Source organism: Magnolia sinica, chromosome 9 (genome assembly GCF_029962835.1).
Source record: "Magnolia sinica isolate HGM2019 chromosome 9, MsV1, whole genome shotgun sequence".
NCBI lineage: Eukaryota > Viridiplantae > Streptophyta > Magnoliopsida > Magnoliales > Magnoliaceae > Magnolia > Magnolia sinica.
Window position 1 is genome coordinate 29541330 of NC_080581.1, and position 21058 is coordinate 29562387.

The 21058-nt window shown below is 39.1% G+C and overlaps 1 protein-coding gene and 1 non-coding gene across 3 annotated transcripts in view; one reads left to right on the forward strand and one right to left on the reverse strand.

The window, feature by feature from the left end:
• The first annotated feature begins 1421 nt into the window (after positions 1 to 1421).
• On the forward strand, positions 1422 to 1528 carry LOC131257167 (small nucleolar RNA R71). The gene has a single exon (XR_009177182.1). It is a non-coding gene; the product is annotated as a small nucleolar RNA R71 (small nucleolar RNA).
• A 4053-nt stretch (positions 1529 to 5581) lies between these two features.
• The window catches only part of LOC131254791 (uncharacterized), a 107010-nt gene continuing 91533 nt past the window's right edge, over positions 5582 to 21058 (reverse strand). The window contains exon 4 of one of the 2 annotated variants that reach the window (XR_009175878.1): positions 5582 to 5605. The gene's annotated coding sequence lies outside the window, so the exon portion shown is untranslated. Of the gene's footprint in view, positions 5606 to 5679; positions 5756 to 21058 lie in introns of those variants that run through there. The other variant, XR_009175877.1, reaches the window with a different exon arrangement.

A 21058-nucleotide genomic window follows, 5' to 3' on the forward strand; every position in this document is an offset into this window, starting at 1 on the left:
AGAAGCATCCCTTTCTCCCTACTCGCTAAGTGGGATTCCATCCTTCGCATGGATGTTGCAACCATTCCCAATGTAGTTTTGATATCTTGGAATGTTTGTTCCGTCTTCTGATTGTATAGCTTTTGGTTTTGAATTCGTTTTAGAATCAGATCCTCTTAAGGTTTCCTTTGTTCCAAAAATTGGTTAAGGATCCCTTGAGGTGTAGCAGTTTGTCCATTCCGCCAGCTGAAGTTTGGAGACCATTTGAGCTTTCAAAAGTGGACCTAAATTCTTGCTTGTGTTCGTTCTCATTTCTAACATCATGTCACGAAAATAACCATAACTCCCTTATTACTAGTCGGATCGGGGTGATCTTGGGCTTATGAGTATATTAATTCAACAAGCTTTTAAATGACTTTCGAATTATCTTATTTGGAAACTATTTGACCTTTAAAAAATGGGCCCAAAGTTTAGCTCTTGGTAAAAGACCAATTTAAGCCTAATCTTTTTTTTTTTTGAAAGAAATCATTTTTAAAAGTAAAGTTATCTTCTTCTTCTTCGTTTTTTTTTATTATTATTATTTAATATCTCTTCTCTCCTTACATCAGTTTCTTCCCAAGCTAACTCATCTAAGCAGTATCTTATAGAAGGAAAAAAGAACTCTTCTAAAAGTAAAAGTTTTAATATCTATTTTCTATCCTTTGATTTATTTCTTTGTAAAAGATTCATTTAAAGAAGAACGCATCTTTAAAAAGTGGAATATTTATAGTATTTTTCATCTCATTTTCTTCCCAAATAAACTTACTTTAACATGACATATTAAAAGAAGAAGAAAAACCTATTTTCCTAAGGTGGAAGTTTTTGTTGGAGAGAATGGTCGAAAAGCGTGAAAGATAACCATAGAGTAGTAGTAAGCATGAAAGATTGCCGTAGAGTAGTGGTGGAAAAAGAGTTTACTAGAGATTAATCATAAAAGAAAGTATAGGTAATTGTTGGTGGTGGGTCCCTTGAAAGGTCTTTGGTAATTGTTTACAGCATTCGATTGCTCATTTAATACCTCTTGAAAAGCAGGTATTGTTGGACAATTTTCAGTTGTATGTATGTTACAAGCACAAATACCATAAACAACTTCATTGGCCTTATCCTTTTTAAGTTCCATGGCCTCGAGTTTCTTTCTAAGATTAGCTACTATAGCAGTTATATCATCATCATCTTTCAAAAGATATATTCCGCCCCTCTCCTTTGATTGAGTAGGCTTAGAAATGATGCTAGGTTTTGAGGAGATGTCTCATGATTATGTGTTTTCAGCAAGCTTGTCAAAATAATCACACACATCATCAACCTCTTTGTTCATGAATTCCCCGTTGCACATTATCTCGACCATTTGGCGCATGCAAGATGTCAGCCCATCATAGAAAAAACTTGTTATGTGCCACATTTCAAAACTGTGTTGTGGGCATGAATTGACGAGATCCTTGAACCACTCCTAATATTGGAAGAATGTTTCATCTTCCTTTTGGGCGAAGTTCATGATTGACTTTTTAAGAGTGTTCGTTTTATGATATGGGAAATTTTTCTTAATGAACTCCCTTGTCATGTCATTCTATCTGCCAATAGATCGTGGATGTAGTGAGTGCAACCACGTCTTAGCTTTCTCTTTCAAGGAGAAGGGAAATAGTTTCAGCCTAACCATATCATCAGACACGTTAGGAAAGTATAATGTGGCTATGATTTCATCAAACTCTTTCAAGTGTAAGTATGGATTTTCAGATTTAAGTTCATGAAATTTTAGAAAGAGTTGGATCACTCCTGACTTGATATTCACATATCCTGTATTTTCTGGAAAAACCATGCGTATAGTGATTGCTAGTTAATTAATACTTTATTTTCTAATTGGATCGCTCACTGTCTTCATCCAATGTGAAAAGACATACAAGTCTAGTGAGAAAACTGATGCACTGTCCTACCATACACTGGTCTTCATCTAACATACAGGGAAGTCAAGTCTAACTATAGAAGTCATGGCATATCTTCTCTCCAACCATTGAAAGAGTAAGTCCATGGACAAAAGCTATGCCGTTTTCACCACTTGGAAAAGTAAGTTTTGCGATGGAGAAACCATACCCTATCTCCACCCCATGGTCTTAAACTTCTCAGTGCCAATCGCCTCGGCCCTTAGGAGCCTGAGATGGTATGGTGTAGCCCATGGAACTTGAGCATGATATAGCAATCTCTTCACATTACATGTAAAATAAAGATGTATCAATTCATTGTGATCCAAATAGTTGTCCCTGCTTTGGATGGTGAAATGGTTCAAACCAAACTTTAATAGGATGGTGAAATGGTCCAAATCAAACATGAATAGTGTTGATGGTTAGAATATGTTAGATTGAATATCTACACCACCGGATCTTCCCCAAACATTTCAAAATACGCACCCGTTGCTTTGGGACGCGGATTGCGTACTGAGTAACTCAGCATGCTAAGCGTATTGAGCAATATCTGTGGGGTCCATTATAATTTACATATTTTATCCACTCCGTCCATCCATTTTAACCGATAATTTGAAGGCTACATACCAAAAACGAAGTATATCCAAATCTCAAATGGACCTCACCACAGGAAACAGTGTGAATTGAAATTCAACTGTTGAAAATTTCTTGGGGGCTATAGAAGTTTTGAATCAATCTGCTATCTGTGTTTTCCCTTCATCCATGTCTGTGTGATATTATGAACAGGTTGGATGACAAATAAACATCACTGTGGACCCTACCAAGGTTTCAACGGTGTAAGTCATTTTTCCCAATGTTTCCTGTGTTGTGGTCCACTTGAGCTTTGGGCATGCTTCAATTTTCGGCTCAACCACTAAAATGAGATGGAAAAATGGATGGATGGCGTGAATTATCCACACACATTAATAGTAAGCCCAACTGAGCTTACTTAGTACGATAAAAGCATAGTGAGTAACTCAGGACACAATCCGATTTCGTTGCTTTGGACCAAGACTCGGATTGCGTCCTACCTCCGCCCGTCTCAGCAGCTGTGAGTGGCCACTCGTGATGTATGGATCTTATCCACACTGTCAATCCACTGTCAATCCATTCTTTTCGTATCATTTTAGAGTAGAAAATGAAAAAGTGAGGCAGATCCAACGTTCAAGTAGACTACACACAGGGGATTAAACTCATACCGTAGAAAACTTCTTAAGGGGCTACAAAAGTTTTGGATGGAGTTAATATTTGTGTTTTCTCTTCATCAGCGTCTATATAACTTTATGAATAACTTGAATGGCAAATAAACATCACGGTGAACCCTAGAAAAGTTTTAATGGTGAGAATCATTATCACTACTGCTTCCTGTGGTGTGGTCCACTGGAGCTTTGGATCTGCATAATTGTTTGTCTTGTCATCTAAAATGTACGAAAACATGGATGGACGGTGCGGATAAGATCCATACATCACGGTTGCCACAAAAAGTTTATCCTCGTTGCCAGCCGGAGACGGGCGGGGGTAGGACGCAATCCCCGTCCGGACGCGGATTTCCTGCGAAAGGGCTTTTGCAGGAAGTTACTGCGCTGGAAACTCAGGTGGGGCCCACTGTGTGTTGTGAAAAATCTTTCCCGTCCATACTTTTTGTGCTTTCATTTCAGGACATGTTGCCAAAAATGAATAGTATCCAAAGCTCAAGTAAGCCGTACTAAAGGAAAATGTGGTTAGGGAAATTCCTACCGTTAAAACTTTCTTAGGTTCAACAGTTATGTTTAGATGCCATCCATACCATTAATACTGTCATTCCTACTGGGATGAACTGAAAAAATATATATATTAGCTTGAATCAAAACTTCTTTGGCCCCACGAATATTTCAACTCTGGATATTTAACTGTGGACATTTAATTATCACGTTTTCGGCTCACTTGAGTTTTGGATACCGTTCATTTTTAACAACATGCCCTAAAATGAACTCACAAAAAAGATGGATGGAAATTTTTTTTCACAAACATCACAATGGGCCCCACCTGAGTTTCCAGTGCAGGAACTTCCTGCGAAAGGCTTTCGCAGGAAATCCGCGTCCCGTCGCGTCCGACTCGTACAAGTTCAATACGTAATAAAAGCCGATTTTCTGGGAACCCCACCAGCCAGGTGGCTAGTGGTCGATGCTATGTGGAGCCCACCATGATGTATCTGTTTTATCCATGCTGTCCAACCATTTTGAAATATAATTTTAGGGTTTGATCTCAAAAATGAGGTAGATCTAAATCTCAAATATAGACCACACCATGGGAAACAGTAGTGATTGAATGTCCACCATTAAAACCTCATAAGGCACTGTAATGGTTATTTGACATATAACCTGTTAATTAGGTCATACAGACTTGGATAAAGGGAAAAATTATACATCAACTTGATCCAAAACTTTTGTGGCCTCCAAAAATTGTTTAATGGTAGGCGTTCAATCAACACAGTGCAGTCTATTTGAGATTTGGATCAACCTAATTTTTGGGCTCATACCATAAAATAATCTGGAAGAATGATTGGACGGCATGGATGAAATACATACATCATGGTGGGGCCCAAAGAGCAAGGACCACTAGCTATTGGCTAGTGGCGGGGGAGTAGCCAACCCCTTTCCGACGTGAGACCCACTCTGATGCATGTGTTTTATATCAATGCCATCAATCAATTTTACCAGCTCATTTCAAGGCATGAGTCGAAAAAGAAGCAATCCAAGTGGGCCATGCCACAGGAAACAGTGGGAGTCATGGCAGCAACCATTGAAACCTTCCTATGCCCGCCGTGATGCTTACGCTCATTTGCCATCCAATAAGTTCATACCGTCACATGGACGAGCTTGATCTAAAACTTCTGTGGCTGCCAAAAAGTTTTTAATGGTCGGGTGTTCAATCTCCATCATTTCTTGTGGTGTGGTCAACTTGAGGTTTGGATATGCTTCAATTTTGAGTTCATGTCCTCAAATGAGCTGGAAAAACGGATAAATGGCATTGATGCAGAATACATACATCACAGTGGACCCCACAGCGCCGCCTTGGTCAATAGGCAAGGATTACACCAATTCAAACCATAAGGTAGGAACGAGCCCCAAACATCACAAGCAGTATCTGGTGGACTAAACAACTACCATACATCTTAAGTAACATTGCAGCACCAAAACTAGCCTTCATGTCACCCATCACTGCACGGAATTTCAATCAAATTAGTGGTCACAATAGCTGATAATGGATGGCAATGAGCAAGCCTATTCAAAATATTGATTTTTCCTATCCCAGGCTTGGTCCATTGCCAGCTTTAATCATTCCATAGATTCAACGTCAAAATCTACATCTTACTAATAAAAATATTCAATTACAATTTTCTTTTCATTAAAAATTTTCAGTAAAATATTTGGCTACAGATTGTAGAATTGGATGGACATGCCAATATCTTTGCAGTGAGACTGATGCAACCACCTAATAATTAAAACCAAAACAAAGAAACTGATGTCCTGTTTAAATCAACCACACATTCAAGAAGACAAGATTCCTTCATCTTAGATCAGACTGTAGAGATGGTGCAAGAATCATAGCCCGAATCCAGTTGCGCATAGCAATCTAGTTGCCCGGTCTTCATCCTATATGGAAGTCAAGTCTACAAAAAAGAAAAGAAAAGAAAAAAACAAAATATAATGCCATATCTTCTCCTTACCCACTGAAAAGTAAGTCTATGGACAGACCCAATGCCCCATCTCCTTCCGTTTGAAAAGTATGCCCTCATCTCCACCCTATGGATGAAACAATTGATGCCATAAAAAAACGTTTTCTCCACTTAGAATGGTAAAATGGTCCAAATAAAAGTTTGATGGGATGGTCCCAACCATTTGATTAGCATGGGAAATTGAAGCTCGATGGGTGGAACTCTCTAATAGATATTGGCTGTAAAAATATGTTAAATCGAAATTTGCACCGTCATATTGTCGAATTAAAATGGTTAAAAAGGAAGATTTGAAAAATGTAGAAAAAAAAAATCATTTTTTAACTTTGTTAATCCACTTTCCTTAATTATGTTTAGTTTTGTCATATGTTAGAAAGTTATTAAGAAAACTAAGCATTTATATAAAAACTTCTAACTAATCCTCTATATTTAAAAACAAGAGTATGCCATGTGAGCAACCTCATGCAACCGCAGGAGCCACGGTCGGGATCATAGCATGGTGCGGTGTGGTGTATCTTTAATCGGCACTTTTGTTTTCCTGCTTTGGATGGTGAAATGGTTCAAACCAAACTTTGATAGGACTGTGAAATGGTCCAAATCAAATATGTATAGCATTGATGGTTAGAATATGTTAGATTGAATATCTACACCACTAGATCAACCCCACATCTCAAAATACCCTTAGAGAGGTAGGAAGAACTTCTAGATCCACCTGTGGCTTTGGATCCCAAGAATCTTACAAGTTTAATATCGGAATAAACGCAGATTCCTTGGTAACCTGGACACCAAGAAGACCCGGGTGTTTTATATCAATGCCATCAATCAATTTTACCAGCTTATTTCAGGGCATGAGCCAAAAAAGAAGCAATCCAAAACTCAAAGTGGACCACACCACATGAAACAATGGGAATTATGACACCAATCATTGAAACCTTCCTATGACCCGTCGTGATGCTTATGCTTATTTGCCATCCAACCTGTTCACACCGTCACATAGACCTGGACAAAGGGAAACACAAATATCAGCTTGATCTAAAACTTTTGTGGCTGCCAAGAAGTTTTTAATGGTGGAGTGTTCAATCTCCATCATTTCCTGTGGTGTGGTCCACGTGAGCTTTGGGTCTGCTTCAATTTTAGGCTCATGCCCTAAAATGAGCTAGCAAAATGGATGAATGGCATTGATGCAACATCACAGGGGACTCCACAGCGCTCCCTCCGGCCAATAGGCTCCTGACGACAAAGATCACACCAATTCAAAGCATAAAAGCTAGGAATGAGCCCCAAACATCACAAGCAATATCTGGTGGATTGAACCCCTAGTGGAGTTTCAATCAAACTAGTGGTCAAAATAGATGATAATGGACGGCAATGAGCAAACCTACTCAAAATGTTGATTTTTCCTAGTCCCGGCTTGGTCCATTGCCAGCTTTAATCATTCCATTGAGTCAACATCAATACCTACATCTTACTAATAAAAATATTCAATTACTTTTTTCTTTTCATTAAAAACTTTCAATAAATTGTTTGGGGAAAGATTGTAGAATTGGATGGACATGTCAATAACTTTGTAGCGAGACTGATGCAACTACTAACTAAAAGCGGGAATAAGAAAACCGATGGCCTATTATATTAGCCACACATTCAAGAGGATAAGCTTCCTTCATCCTAGATCTGACAGTAGAGATGGTGCCAAACAATCATAGCCTGAATCGCATGGGTGAGCATGCCCTAAATCTTAGTTGCCCAACTTCATCCTATATGGAATGAAGTCGAGTCTACGGAAAAAAAAAATCATGCCCTGTCTAGATGTAGGATGTAGCATAGATGCATTGGACCAAAAGAATGTGAAATGTAACTTGGCCCATTGGAGAAGAATTTTCTAATTGGATCGATCACTGTCTTCGTTCCATGTGAAAAGACATTCGAGTCTACTGAGAAAACTGATGCACTGTCTCACCATACACTGCTATTCATCTAACGTACAAGGAAGTCAAGTCTAGCTACAGAAGTCATGGCTTATCTTCTCTCCAACCACTGAAAGAGTAAGTCTATGGACAAAAGCTGTGCCGTTTTGACCCCTTTGAAAAGTAAGTTTTGCTATGGAGAAACCATACCCTATCTCCACCCCATGGTTTTAAACTTCTCAGTGCCAATTGCCTCGGCCCTAAGGATCTTGAGATGGTATGTTGTAACCCATGGAACCTGGGCATGATATAGCAATCTGTTCACATTACATGTAAAATAAAGAAGTATCAATTGATTGTTATCAAAATAGTTTTCCCTGCTTTGGATGGTGAAATGGTTCAAACCAAACTTTATCAAACATGAATAGTTGATGGTTAGAATATGTTAGATTGAATATCTACACCACCGGATCTTCCCCAAATATTTCAAAATACCCTTAGGTAAGTAGTAAGAACTTCTGGATCCACCCGTTGCTTTGGACCCAAGACTCTTAGGGAGGCGGATTGCATCCTACCTCTGCCTATCTCAGTAGCTTTGAGTGGCCACCGTGATATATGGCTCTTATCCACACCATCCATCCATTTTTTCGTATAATTTTAGTGTACAAAACAAAAAATAAGGCAGATCCAAGGTTCAAGTGGACTACACAATGGGGATTAAACTCTTACCGTTGAAAGATTCTTGAGGGCCACAGATGTTTTGGATGGAGTTGATATTTGTGTTTTCTCTTCATCCACGTCTATGTAACTTTATGAATAAGTTGGATGGAAAATAAACATCACGGTGGACCCTAGAAAAGTTTCAATGGTAAGAATCATTATCACCACTGCTTCCTGTGGTGTGGTCGACTTGAGCCTTGGATCTGCCTAAATGTTTGTCTTATCCCCTAAAAAGATACGAAAAAATGGATGGACGGTGTGGATAAGACCTGTACATCATGGTTGCCACTCAAATTTTATCCCCATTGCCAGCCGGAGACAATCCGTGTCCAACTTGTGGAAGTTCAATACATAATAAATGCAGATTTCCTGGTAACCCCACCATGTGAGAGTAGGGCTGTTTACGAGTCGAGCTAGCTCGAAAAACTCGCTCGACTCGGCTCGAGTCAGCTCGGATTGACTCGACTTGAATGACCGATTCGGGTCGAGTCAAGCTAATTATTTGAAGCTCGAGTTGAGTTCAAGCCGAGTTCGAACAAGGGGCATTTCAACTCAACTTGACTTGAAGCTCGATATATATATATATATATATATAGGAAAAGGTACTATGTGCTTGACCTCACGATAAACTCTCGTGAGGTCGAGCTGTGTGGGCCCCACCGTGATGCGTGTCAACCATCAACACCGTACATTTGATGGATCCCCTTTAAATTATGGGATATCCCAAAAATCAGCCATATACGGAACTCAGGTGGGCCATATCATCTAAAATCACGTGAAGACACCGTTAAAACATATAAAAGCACTTGGTGGGGCCCACTTGAGTTTTGAATGCTGCTGAAACTTGGTCTGAACCCTCATCCAAGTGGGACACACATAATGGATGGACTGGATTTGCAAACCACATCTCGGTGGGCCTAAAAAATGATTATGAATGTTTTAATGGTGCACGGCCCTTCCCCACTTCTGTATGTGGTGTAGCCCACACAAGTCACGAATTGACTTGATTTTTGAGACTTAGGCCCATGATGGAATGGTGCATCTGACTGATGGGCTAGATGTTCGAAATGCATCACGATGGGGCCCACACAGCTCGATCTCATGGGACAGACTCGTGAGGTTGAGCACATAGTACCTTTTCCCTATATATATATATATATATATATATATATATATATATATATATATATATATATATATATATATAACCCTAGAGTCTCTATCGGACCGCACGCACCCCCTTTTCCTTTTCCTTTCTTCTCTCTCTACCCGCTGCCAGTCGCACACCCGCCTGGACCACCACCACCTGTTTTCATTTCAACTCCACAATAGTATGATTTCAATCTCTTGAGATCTACTTCTTGGGTGACAAACTTAAGAAATCCGAGATGAGTTCTCAGATTTGTTAGAGCTTCAAGGAAATCCAATGATCTGATTGGCTAAAGCTCTTTACTTGGATTTCTGAAGCTTTGTTTGGTTTTTTCATTGGGTTTTGTTTTGATTCTCCTAAGATTTTTGAATTTTTCATTAGTGGAGGAGGATCAAGAACAGAATCCATTATCTCTCACCCAACAAGCTCGAGCTCGACTTAAGGTAAACTTGACTTGACTCGACCCACTAGCTCGACTCGACAGCTTTGGCAAACAAGTCAAGATTCAATATCGAGCTTGAGGCCAAGCTCAAGCTCGAGCTCGAACTTGAGTGCAACATGGACAAGCCGAGCCGAGCTTGGCCCACCTCGACTCGACTCGGCTGGATGCCCAACTCTATGTGAGAGCCGGACGAGTGTTTGGCTAGTGACACTGCCACTAGCCATGTGGATGGTAGTGGGTACTATGTGGAGCCCACCATGATGTATGTGTTTTATCCATGCCGTCCAACCATTTTGAAAGATAATTTTAAGGTTTGATCTCAAAAATAGGTAGATCTAAATCTCCAGTAGACCACACCATGGGAAAACAATAGTGATTGAATGTCCACCATTAAAACCTCCTAGGGCTCACTTTAATGGTTGTTCGACATCTAACCTATTAATTATGTAATAAAGACTTGGATGAAGCGAAAAAATTATATATCAATTTGATCCAAAACTTTTGTGGCCCCCACAAAATTTTTAATGGTAGGCGTTCAATCAACACTTTGCGGTCCATTTGAGATTTGGATCAACTTCATTCTTGGGCTCATACCATAAAATGATCTGAAAGAATGAGTGGATGGCAAGGATGAAACACATACATCATGGTGGGGCCCATAGAGCACCGACCACTAGCCATTGGCTAGTGGCAGGAGTAGCAGCCCATCCCTTTCCAACGTGAGAGCCACTGTGGTGATGTATGTGTTTTATATCAATGCCATCAATCAATTTTTCCAGCTCATTTCAGGGCATGAGCCAAAAAAGAAGCAATCCAAGTGGACCATACCACAGGAAACAGTGGGAATTATGACAGCCACCATTGAAACCTTCCTATGACCTGCCGTGATGCTTGTGCTAATTTGCCATCCAACCTGTTCACACCGTCATACAGACCTGGACAAGGGAAACACAAATATCAGCTTGATCTAAAACTTTTGTGGCTGCCAAGAAGTTTGTGTTCAATCTCCATCATCTCCTGTAGTGTGGTCCACTTGAGCGTTGGATCTGCTTCAATTTTGGGCTCATGCCTTAAAATGAGCTGGAAAAATGGATGAATGGCATTAATGCAAAATACATACATCACGGTAGACCCCACTGCGCTGCCTATGCCTATGAAAACAAGGATCACACCAATTCAAAGCATTAGCCAGGAACGAGCCCCAAAGATAACAAGTAGTCTCTGGTCGACTAAACACCTACCATGCAACATAAGCAATATTGCAGCACCAAAACTAGCCTTCAGGTCACCCATCCCCGCATGGAGTTTCAATCAAATTAGTGGTCAAAATATCTTATAATGATGGCAATGAGCAAGCCTACTCAAAATGTTGATTTTTCCTAGCCCAGGCTTGGTCCATTGCCAGCTTTAATCATTCCGTAGATTCAACATCAACATCTATATCTTACTAATAAAAATGTTCAATTACATTTTTCTTTTCATTAAATTGTTTGGCTACAGATCGTAGAATTGGATGGAAATGTCCACATCTTTGCAGTGAGACTGATGCAACCACCTAATAAAAGCCAAAACAAAGAAACCGATGTCCTGTTTAAATCAACCACACATTCAAGAAGACAAGCTTTTCATTCATCTTAGATATATATGACGGTAGAGATGGTGCCAGATAATCATAGCCCGAATCCAGTTGCACATGGTGAGCATGCCCTCAATCTAGTCTTCATCATATATGAAAAGAAGTCAAAAAATAAAAAAAAAATAAATACACAATGCAAGTCTATGGACAGAACCAATGCCCATCTCCTTCTGTTTGAAAAGTATGCCCTCATCTCCACCCCATGGATGAAACAATTGATGCCATAAAAAAATGTTTTCTCTGCTTAGGATGGTAAAATGGTCCAATTAAAAGTTTGATGGGATGGTCCCAACCATTTGATTAGCATGGGAAATTGAAGTTCCATGGGTGGAACTGTGTAATAGATATTGGCCGTTAAAATATGTTAAATCAAATAGTTGCACTGTCATATTGTCAAATTAAAATGGTTAAAAAGGAAGATTAGAAAATCTAGAAAAAAAATAAATCAGTTTTTACCTTTGTTAATTCATTTTCCTTAATTATGTTTAGTTTTGTCCCATGTTAATTAGAAAGTTATTAAAAAAGCTAAGCATTTATTTAAAAGCTCCTCACTAATCCTTTGTATTTGAAAACAAGAGTATGTCATGTGAGCAACCTCGTGCAACCTTGGGTGCCACGGTCGGGATCATAGCATGGTGTGGTGTGGTGTGGTGTGTCTTTAATCAGCACTTTTGTTTTCTGGCTTTGGATGGTGAAATGGTTCAAACCAAACTTTGATAGGACGGTGAAATGGTCCAAATCAAACATGTATAGCGTTAATGGTTAGAATATGTTAGATTGAATATCTATACCACTAGATTAACCCCAAACATCTCAAAATACCCTTTGAGAAGTAGGAAGAAATTCTAAATCCACCGGTTGCTTTGGATCCCAAGAATCTTAAAAGTTCAATACCCAATAAATGCGGATTCCTAAGAAACCCCTGCACCAAGAAGACTCTATGAGAGCCACCGTGATGTATGTGTTTTATATCAATGCCATCAATCAATTTTGCCAGATCATTTCATGGCATGAGCCAAAAAAAGAAGCAATCAAAAACTCAAGTGGACCACACCACACGAAACAGTGGGAATTATGACACCAACCATTAAAACCTTCCTATGATCATCATGATACTTATGCTTATTTGCCTTCCAACCTGTTCATACCGTCACATAGACCTGGACGAAGGGAAACACAAATATCAGCTTGATCTAAATTAAACTTTTGTGGCTGCCAAGAAGTTTTTAATGGTGGAGTGTTCAATCTCCATCATTTCCTGTGGTGTGGTCGACTTGAGCTTTGGATCTGCTTCAATTTTAGGCTCGTGCTCGAAAATGAGCTGGCAAAATGGATGAATGACATTGATGCGAAATACATACATCACGGTGGACTCCACAGCACTGCATCGGGCAATAGGCTTCTAACAACAAAGATCACACCAATTCAAAGCATAAAAGCTAGGAACGAGCCCCAGATATCACAAGCAATATCTGGTGGATTAAACACCTAGTGGAGTTTCAATCAGACTAGTGGTCAAAATAGATGATAATGGACGGCAATGAGCAAACCTACTCAAAATGTTGGTTTTTCCTAGTCCCGGCTTGGTCCATTGCCAGCTTTAATCATTCCATATAGAGTCAACATCAATACCTATATCTTACTAATAAAAATATTCAATTACAATTTTCTTTTCATTAAAAATTTTCTATAAATTGTTTGGGGATATATTGTAGAATTGGATGGACATGTCAATATCTTTGCAGCGAGACTAATGCAACTATTTACTAAAAGACGAAATAAGAAAACCGATGGCCTATTTAAATCAACCACACATTCAAGAGGATAAGCTTCCTTCATCCTAGATCTGACAGTAGAGATGGTGCCAAACAATCATAGCCTGAATCGCATGGTGAGCATGCCCTAAATCTGGTTGCCCAGCTTCATCCTATATGGAATGAAGTCAAAGTCTACAAAAAGCCAAAAAAAAAAAGAAAAAGAAAAAAAGAAAAAAAAAAAAAAAAAAAAAAAAAAAAAACAAAACAAAACAACAACAACAATGCCCCCTCTTCTCCTTACCCATTGAAAAGTAAGTCTATGGATAGAATCAATGCCCTGTCTTGATGTACACTACACCAAAATCGTCATTTAGGAACAGTTTTAAACCATTCCTAAATGCTTCAGGAACGGTTTTAAACTGCTCCTAAATGAGGCGTCAGAAAAAAAAAAAAAAAAGAAGAAGAAGAAGAAGAAGAGGAAGAAGAAACGGTTCAGAACCGTTTTGGGTTCCATTTCAAATTTTAGAGATGGAATTTTAGGAACAGTTTTAAATCGTTCTAGTACCAACGATCAGATTTTAGGAACAAAATTTTGGAAGCGGTTTTAAAACCCTTTTTAATGTTGCCAACGGTCAGATTTTAGGATAGAATTTTAAGAACAATTTTAAACCCTTCGAATGATTACTTGTATTATATGATTACTTGCCAACAGACAAAAGCATCTAAATCAGATATATCTATTGATTTTGCAAGCTGTTCAAACCACATAATATAAAACCTTAATATCAAGGACCAAAAAACAAAAAAGAAAACAAAAATAACTGGGATAATAAAAATGGACTTTTAAGCATCTAATAGAACACATAATAACCAATTGTGGGGTTGGTCATGATTGTCCGGCTGATGTGATTATCGTGCAGTAGTTCATCCACTATACGGTCGGAGACGAGAAACCCACCGACCAGAGACGAGAAAGACAGTCGTCCCTATAAAGTTAGGTCCAGCAACAGCTTGAAGACATTGAGGTGAAACAACCTTTGCGCGTGTTTAGATTCTACAATAGAAGATGCAATAGACAAAAGCATCTCAATCAGATATATCTATTATGAACTTAAATAATACCACTCTAAACTAACTTTAAAAAGAAACACCACAGTAAAAAATGCTGTATGAGAAGTAACCATGTCAGACACACCTTTCAGACATTAAAAGAGTGTATAAGATCACCTGGGCACAGTGTTTGTGGTAGATTGCTGAAACAAAAAAGCAAATTGGCAAGTATCCAGCCATGAAAAATAGAAGTAAGAAAAACTTAGCAATTGAAAACTCAAGGCTCCAATGAATCAAAACAGTAGCTTTTCTTTCCAATGTCCAATAATCCTCTACCAATCCCTAATCTAAGTGTCAAAACCATGAAACTGTCTCCTTTAAGAAAGAAAATGTTTCCTACTTTCTCTTTTTCTTTATTTTTTTTTCTTCGAAATCCTAATGGATATTTATGATTTGGAGGGATTTTACTGCAATGTGCATGCTTCATGGAGTTTTAGATCAATCTGAAACTAAACTACTTCTAGTAGAATCCCATGCTTCTTTACACTGTGAACCTAAAAACAAAACATCCCACTGAATATCATTTAAAGAAGATTTCTAATACATAAAAGAACAAAAAATCAGTAACGGTGTGTTTGGGTTCACTAAATATCATGAAATTTCATAATATTTCATTATTAATTAGTCTAGTTTAGTGCAAAACATCAAGAAATTTCATTATATTTGGTGCAACCAAATGAACCTTATATATAAACAACTTTTTGGAAAATTAAAAAATAGAAAGACTGAATATTTCTCTCTTCAGATTCAAATTCCCAACACAAAACCAAACGGTATTCCAGGTTACTTGAATAGTAGCTTCATTCTTACAAGCATCATGCATTGTCAATTACGACCCTGAAAAAACAGAAAAGAAATTACATAAATTAAAAGAAAAAATCCAATACCAAAAGAAAAGCCAAAACAAAAGAAAATAGACAAAACCACAAAACCCAAGCTGATTTCAGGGGAAAAAAACCAGGCATGCTTAAAAGATTAAATTCCCAAACATTACAAAAAGAAGCACTGAAAATATCATAAAAAAGACCTTTTAAAATTGCAAATCACATACCGAATATTTGTGAAATATATTTCAGGCCTTTTAAAAGGCCTTTCACCTTGGTTGTCATTTGGGGTGGAAGGACGACCTATTTGGCAAGCAATGCATCAATGGAATTCTTTCGTCGATGAACCTGTATCTCTGGACATTAAAAAAATCAAACAGAAAATTGAAATAGAGTGAAAAAGAAGTCTGGCATGGTGTTTGTAAAAAAAGAATTTGATAATGATAATAGTATGAGCATGACTTTGATTCGGAACATGGACAGTTGGTAGGAATCTATAAGTATTTCAAATAGCATTCAAATTGTCATTTTGGCATATCACAGTTGGTAGGCTTTTGTAGTTCCCTGCATAAATAAAAGGTAAGTGAAATTGGAATGTAGAAATTAAAATTAGAATCATTTGAAGGTTGAACGTTCACTGCATTTTCATCCCTATGCAACAAACTACATGTGTGAGTGTAGAAACATTGGTGTGAGATATAGGTCTAGGCTGGCTGCACTTTGTAAGTGCCCTGACTAAAGCCAATCCACTCATCGATTGAGCCACATGCATATTGTCACACTCCAGACTCGGTCACCGGACTCACAAGGAACCCGATAGCCGATTCTCATCGCAACAACCTCTATAGTACCCCATTCTCGGCTCCTGAGGCAGGTTCAGATCCTGGGATCCAACAAGGAGGATTTTCATAAACATATAACCATTTCCAATATGAGCATACCCAAGTACATGTCAGAAATAACATAAGTAGCAAGTACACTCAGAAATAACATACGCACACATCACAAAATCCACTATAAATTTGAGCTTTAATACAATGCTGAAGGTAAATACATCTGATGACAAAGGGAAGAAGGAAGAAGATCTGCAACACTGGGTCCTCGGCTCAACACATATCCAAGCTCTGCCACTACAACGCTGACCTAGGATCTCCTGCACGCATCAATTGTGCATAAGCTTATAGAAGCTTAGAGGGTGGTGGAAGTGTGTGACAATGGTGCGCAGAAGAATAATAGTAGATACAGGAAGGAAAATATTATCAATGACAATATCACTAGCCTTACTGAGGCTTATCATGAATACAGTGTAATGAGTACTGGGTGTCATACCAAGGTGATGCATAAAAGGCTTATGTAGCCGATGCAAATGCGACGTGAAGTGATGTCAGTCCTCATATCTAATCCACAAGTTAATACAGTTCCATCATAAGGAATCTACCGGGGTCTAGTATACTGGAGGATGACTGCCACTTTACAGACCCACACAGTCAAACGATCGTAGGAGACCTCATTAGCCGCCCTTGGATAACCAATCACCAGCAAGGCTCGACGGTAGCGGACCAATTCATGAGCTAGTCAAACTCAGCCTAACAATGCTCTCCCTTATAGGTGGGTAAGGCCACACCCCATCCCAACCCACTACACGACAGTGGGAGTTGCGACCTAACGGTGTAAAGCCCTCGTGTACTCATAGTTTCCCCATGGTCACGACGTTGGGGCAGATCCTTAGTACCATCGAAGTTTTGAAAATTTCATCCATGGGCATCATATGCTCCCTATATGCTCAAGTAACATTTCCGGTGTCCACATACGGCCATCCATGAATATCCCTGTGGAGGCAAGGCCCTGATGAAGCATGGGCAACAATATCCATGAGATGCGATGCCAGATGCATGAGTCATGCATACCAATCATGCACTAACTCCAAGCGCACAATGTGCATAAGAGGGGAAACTCCATCCCTCTATCATGACCACACACACAAATGCAATCTAATCACTTAATGATGCATATGGGTCATGAGGGCGTGCCATACGACAATGATGACTTAGAACATACTCCTCCTTCCCAAGGAGGGAATCAAGTCTAAGTACTTAGACAATTAAATATTAGGAACAAACCTCTAGTGGGGGCCCAATACTTTGGGGTAGCCCACAAGGCTAAGGAGGACAATAAATATGCCTAAGAGAATAAGAGGTCCTAAAAAGGGCCTATGGTGGGCCTTAAACCACCTATAGTAAACATGGGCCTGCCTTAGGGCCACCAAGGATGACATCCAACCTTAATAGGAATTTCAGTGATCGTATTTGTAATGCCCTGAAAATCGGGGTCGAGCAAAGCTCAACTCCCGAGTTCCAACGCATCACTTATGCAACATAGATAATGATGTTTAAATGTTGTCCATATTAGTGCATGAAACAAGAGTGGGATTATACTAAATCAGCATATCATACTCTAGAGATAATTAAGTTAAGCAAGCGAAAGACTGAGATAGGTATATAAAGTATATAAGTGTTTATCAATCCCCAGAGTATGAGTATGTTACTAGGCTGAATATATATAAATGTATTGATCCAAAATTTACAAAATATGAAAATATAAATGTCCAACTAATCCTTATAGTCCCTGTAATCCTGTCGATCAGTACATGGTTTACATAGACCCGCCTAATAGCTGAACATAGGAGAATTCCTCCTCCTTGTCTATGAAATCCATATCAGCAATGTGGACATCGTCGCCACCTGCATCTACAACAGAGTCTGGTTGGTATTTTAAAACACCATCCCAGGTGGGAATGAGTAGCTAATTAAGTGGAACTATAAAGTAAATGTTAACATGTTATCAATTCAGTCAAGCAGTAATGATAAAGCAGTACAACAATTGTATCATAATCACTCTTATTAATGCAAGGATGGTATATTGTAATGATGTATGCCCCCGCCAGCACTCCCTTAGCAACACCATCTTACGGTCGCACATGTTAAACTCCCACTGTGCTCTTCCTCGCTAAAGGCACATGCAATGTGATGCAGGGTTATGTTAGCCAAGTTCTTAATTAGACTTATTCATATAGTAGATTCGGGAAGCTAAGGTATCTCCCTTTTTATCATTTACCCAAACAATGATCCATCTAGGGTCGTCAATCCAAGTTAATCACATACGATAGACAAGTTATAGGGCAACATCACCCCTAATTTAATAGTAGTGGATAAGCAAATTCAGGTCACTACGGAGAGGCTCGTCACCTTAGTGTAGGCCTAGTTTATACTCGAAGTTACTCTACCAATGCCCTACCAACTGGAGCGCTATTTTTGAAGGGGGTCTGGATAAGACGGTTCACCCTAACCCAAGTTGGGACTACAGCCAGGCATCGTCGATGTACGTCGACAGCTCGAATATAGTGTCTCATATCACCGTGTTCAACTCACGAGTTTGGGTTGCTCACTGGTCACTACGGGGAGGCTCATCACCCCAGTGTAGGCCGACGGCTCGACCACGGTGTCCCATACCATCATGCCCGGCTCATGAGTCTTAGCGGATCGTAGCACCATAGTTGAAACAGGCATTTACATTGGTAAAGGTATCTTAGATTCAAGCAGTAGCATCCATACATGGTAAACACATAATAGGCCAATCAGTTTATTTAACAAATTTGATTGGTATGAGCGCACGCTAAATTAATCAACATGGAACGTATAAGCACTACATGTGGCCTAAGTACTATCGACAATCATCGTACGACTTGGATTCAACGAACTCATCCACTGTGGCGAGACTAGTTCGGCCACTCAATCTGGAACCATTACCAATTGCCTAGATTACGTAGTAGTCCTAATCATACTCAAATGTAGCATATGTATACATGTGATAATCATGTAAGCATTTAACGAACATTTTAAAAATAAATCCCATTTGAGCAGTTTAACAAACACACTGAAAATGTTATTATACATATGCATTTCATACATAAATCACGTGGTAATAATTTAGGTTACGTGAACGGATTTATACGTATGGATAAGGTAGTTGAGGATTTCGTCTCAACACCCTTAATAAATACAATTCATCAAACAATTTCTCATTCAGACATTTTATCAAACAGTTAGACTACACGTTACCACATATATGAACTAAATTAGTTATAGCATATATTATGGCAAATCCTTTCACAAAGGAGTTGTTATACATACAACAATCATGTATTCTAGGTTAATAGTCATGACAAGTACAAATCATGATTTTATATTCATTCAAACATTTCAATAAACACATGGAATGCATTTTATATTCACATAGTTCCCACACATGTATAAATTATCGAATACATCATAACTAAGATCATATGGTAGCAATCAAGTCAGACATAAATCATTAGCTGACATTGAAAGCCTTGAAAACCATAACCTAAATGTTTATAGTCTGCACCTTTTGTCGGTTTACTCGTTACGAACTCAGTTTGTACACAACGTCTTTGTCTACGGCACAACGGTTACCTAAACATTGGAATAAATAAGCTATTTCACCGATTTCTTTATTTGGATTCCTAAAACAGATCAGCGTTAGGATTTCTTATCCAAAAACAAAGTCGGAATCGACGGTGTAGCGATACGGGAGATATGATTCGGTACGTGTAGTGGTGGGAATGAATCCCGGCAACTAACTCTTGATCTCTCTCTCTCTTCTCCTCACTCTTTCCTCCTCTTTTCTCTCTTCTCTCCTAGTGTTAGAGAATTCGTATGGAATGAGAGAGGGGTGGTTTTAGGGCATTATGTAGGCCCAGAAGTGACACTACCGAAAAAAAGAGATAAAGGATACAGACCACGTTAGTTTTCTGCTACGGATATAAGCCTTAGCTATAGTTACTACGGTTTTAATCCGTAGCTGAAAAGTTAATACACCATTAATAATTAATGGTATTATAAGGGGCTTTATGATGCCTAAAAAAAAACTATATGTTATATCTATGCCGTTTATATATTTGTAAATATTAAGTTAGAGAATGACAAAAAAAATCAGCTAGATCGAACGCTCAAGTGGACCACACGGTAGGAAACATGGATATTAATTTATAGTTGCTGCTTATGGTGTGGTCCACTTGGGCCTTCAATATACCTAAAATTTGGTGTCATAAACTAAAATAATTTATTAAAATTATTTATCGGCATGGATTAACCAAATACATCATGGTGGGCCCCACGGAGCCCCTGTCCAGACCGTCTGCGTTCGTCCGGCCCAAATTTGGGCGCGCGCTCAAAACAGAGCCGCGCCCAAAGAGGGCATTTCACTCACTCTCTCTCTCTCCGTCTACCACTCCCTCTCCCTCCATCTCTCCTCTCTCTCTACGCCTCTCCCTCTCTCTTTCCCTCTCTCTCTCTCCCTCTCCTCTCGATCTACCACTCCCTCTCCCTCCTCTCCCTTTCTCTCTCTCGCTCTGCACCTCTCCCTCTCTCTTTCCCACTCTCTCTCTCTACGCCTCTCCCTCTCCCTCTACGATCGATCTCCCTCTCCCTTTACCACTGTGAATTGACAGTGTATGGAGACACTTCAAGGCTTGCCGTCTCTAAATCTGAATTGCTGCCAGAAGATCTCTGACAATGGAATTGAAGGTATAACTAGTGCCTCCCCAAAACTCAAGAACTTCTCCATCTACTGGAACGTGAGGTATTTCACCTGTTTTGTATGGCTGCCTCATGATATTTTCAACATACCCAACGATAACATTAGGGAATTGATATCTACACCTAGCCTGATTGATTTCCTAGCACCAATTTCCATTTTGAGAATTAAGATAGTACATTTTCTACCATCTCAGTTCCTAAGATGGAAAATA